The 2964-nt window shown below is 48.2% G+C and overlaps 1 long non-coding RNA gene across 2 annotated transcripts; it reads right to left on the bottom strand.

Annotated features, from left to right (window-relative positions):
- Positions 1-416: 416 nt before the first annotated feature.
- LOC120672217 lies at positions 417-2697 on the bottom strand. 2 transcript variants are annotated; one of them, XR_005674010.1, is made up of 3 exons: positions 2391-2697; positions 2126-2285; positions 417-469 (listed from the first exon to the last, which is right to left on the bottom strand). It is a non-coding gene; the product is annotated as an uncharacterized LOC120672217 (long non-coding RNA). The 2 variants fall into 2 exon arrangements; XR_005674009.1 differs by lacking the exon at positions 417-469 and adding an exon at positions 900-1143.
- Between the last annotated feature and the right edge of the window lie 267 nt (positions 2698-2964).

Below are 2964 nucleotides of genomic sequence, written 5' to 3'. Positions count from 1 at the left end.
CCGCCCCTCCTTGTGACTATAAAAGGAGGAGGCGGGCTCCCCTTAGCTGGGGCTGGACTCTGGCTGCTGCTGGCTGGTTAGGCTCTCTCTGAACTCTAGTCCGCTTGGTCTCTCTGGCTTCTCTCTTCAAGAGGACGTTCAGGGACTACTGAGCACTCATCTCAACCGACTCCACTCCTAGCTGAGACTTGGGAGCTTCTCTCCCTCTCTCGCCTTGCTTGTACCCCCTACTACAAGCACTCCGGGTGCAAGATAATACAGTGCCCTCGCACACCCCCTTTGCTGGACATACGGCCCCGCGGCCGGAACCAGGATAAACCGTGTGTTACTGTGTTGCCTCTTGCATCATCATCTGGGACGAGGAAACACGCAGCATTTACTAGTTGGGATCCGGGCCCCCGGGTCGGGACACCGACATCTTTGTACCCGTGCGATCAGTGCCAGCAAGGCAGCAACAAGGGAATCGTCTCTAGTTCAAACAAAGCAAAACAGAAAGATCAGGGATAACAAATGATGATAAACAAAAGGTTTGCTCAGAAATGTAAATTACTCATGTTGGGTGCTAGGGGCATCTTGTCTTCCATGTATCATAAAAAATTACAGATTCTATGTAGAAGCACATGGATTCATCTGTTATACCTCTTTCAAGTCACAAAGAATTCCAACCAGAAACATAACACAAAAGCTGAGGCACTCGCCAATTTATAAAATCTCCATGTCAGAGTTGATTAGAAAAGCTGGTCAAGGAGTGCAGACATGTGGGCCCAGAACAAGGAGATGTTTGGTGTAAGCTAATTTAAATATATACATGTATGAGCCTAGCAAGAAATGCAAATTTACTTGCAAATTATGGATACTGGATTTCCCTTAATGAAAAAAAACCGTAAGATGCCAGAAGGTTAACACACAGTTGCTAGCCTTGGGAAAATTTATGACCAATTCAGAGACAGATAGAATTGCTTAAAGCTGAATGTTGGTCATTACTATGTTGGAGGCAACCTAGAATTCGTAGTGTTAATAGCAAGAACTCTTGCAATGGTCTTTGCTGCACCTAAATATTCCCAACTGAAATCACCATTTTAATGCTCATATACCAATCATGAATTGCATAGACTGCAAAAACTGCTTCTCCTCAACAGAAAACTGAAAAGAACCAAAGCACCATGTCATAAGAGGGTCTTGGCAAGAAAATTCAAAATAATAAATTCTCATGCAGCTCCACAAAATAATCGAAAATGTCGAAATCTCATTTTTGTGTTACTTGTGTCCAGAGAATTGCCATTTTATGGTGTACTCACATGAATTCCAAATGTCAAAGCACCTGAAATTTTTCATCAGCATTTTTCTCTGAACAATTTCGGAAGTACTAAAAGGTGCACCTGAAATTTTTCAGAGCATTTTCAGGACATATACAAGTAGCATCTACATACCATGACATATTCTTTTTTCAGAACTTAGTGGCTAATCTAATTTCGTACATGGGTGCTTTCTGAACTGACTTTTACGGTAACAGGTAACAGTGCTAATATATTTTTTCCCTGATAAGCATAAGCACTAAACCACATGATTTTTAGAATATAATAAAAGAAAACACTTTACAACAACAAACTGATATGGGCCGTGTTTGGTTTAATTTTGGTGAATTTTTTTCCGAAGGAATCTTGCATGCATGGTGCATTAAACGAAGTCTATTTGCAAAATCTTTTCACAGATGAGTGTAAATTTGCGAGCCGAACCTAATGAACCAAATGTTCTTACGGCATTAAGGCGAGTCACCACCGCCTAGCCGCCTAGGCGGGCCAAAATAGGGGAGTGCCTTGTCGCCTAGGCGACGCATAAGAATATTGAATGAATCTAATTAGTCCATAATTAGATACAGCAATGCTACAATACCATACTCTAATTGTCCTCTAATCGTACGGTCAAATACCTCATTGGCTACAGTAACTGCTACAGTACCATGGTTGTGGAGATTATTTTGTAATTTGACTTTATTTAGTACCTGTAATTAGTGGTCAAAACTGCGAAAATTTATTAACGCCAAACCAAACGCGGCTATGAGAACAAGTCCAAATGCATATGGAATCCAGACAGGGTTGTACGAGGACAATTCTAAGAAACTGACCAGCACAGCTCGACAATGACTCGGCGATGAGGTCGGACCCCTCCGCCTCAATGACTCGAAGCAGGAACTGCATGGTGTTGAGGTCCGAGCAGCGCACGCCACCCCAGCGCCATGTTGGCAGCACGTGGTGGCGCCCGTTCCCGAAGTGCATGTCCGCCACCTAGCAGCAGCAGTAGCCACAGAGAGTGAAATCAATCAGCAACCGAGATAGGGGAGCGGAGAGTAAGGGCCTGAGCTGAGTCGTGGGAGGCTGCGAGCGACTCACCTGCAGGATCTTGAAGGCGCCGTCATGCCGGAAGCAAAGGGGGAGCGACGCGCGCGTCGGGGTCCGGGTAAACCGGTAAAGCACGGTGCGGAGGACCAGCAGGGCGAGCAGGAAGGGGAACAGGAGGGATTCATGACGGCCGCCGGCGTTGGATCTAGGACCCCGGATCTTGATCTCGCCGTCGCTCTAGCCCTCCGCCTCGCCGGCGCAACACCTGGTCCCTCCTCGACGCCACCCTCCCCCGGACTGACTGGGAGGCCGGCGCCGGCGACGTCCCACGTGACCCCGTCAAGGAGGGCCAAGCAGTCCGCCCACCAGGTGTCACAGCCCAAGAAAAAAAAAGAGAAACAATTTTTTTCCTTGCCGGGCCCATCCGTCAGCCTCTCCATCTCCTCTTCTCTCTGTTCTGCTCGGCGCGCCGCGCCGCACGCGTCGTCCCGCCGCCGGCCAACCCCGGGACACGTGCCGGCCATCCTCGGCAGCCGTGCCGCGCGCGTCCTCCGCTCGACCTTATCCTCCACCATTACCGCGGCCTTATCCTCTACGCCCCCCGTCTCAAACCCTAGCCGTTCCC

This window comes from Panicum virgatum, chromosome 5N (genome assembly GCF_016808335.1).
Source record: "Panicum virgatum strain AP13 chromosome 5N, P.virgatum_v5, whole genome shotgun sequence".
Lineage (NCBI taxonomy): Eukaryota > Viridiplantae > Streptophyta > Magnoliopsida > Poales > Poaceae > Panicum > Panicum virgatum.
This window is presented reverse-complemented; position numbering and strand designations above follow the sequence as displayed.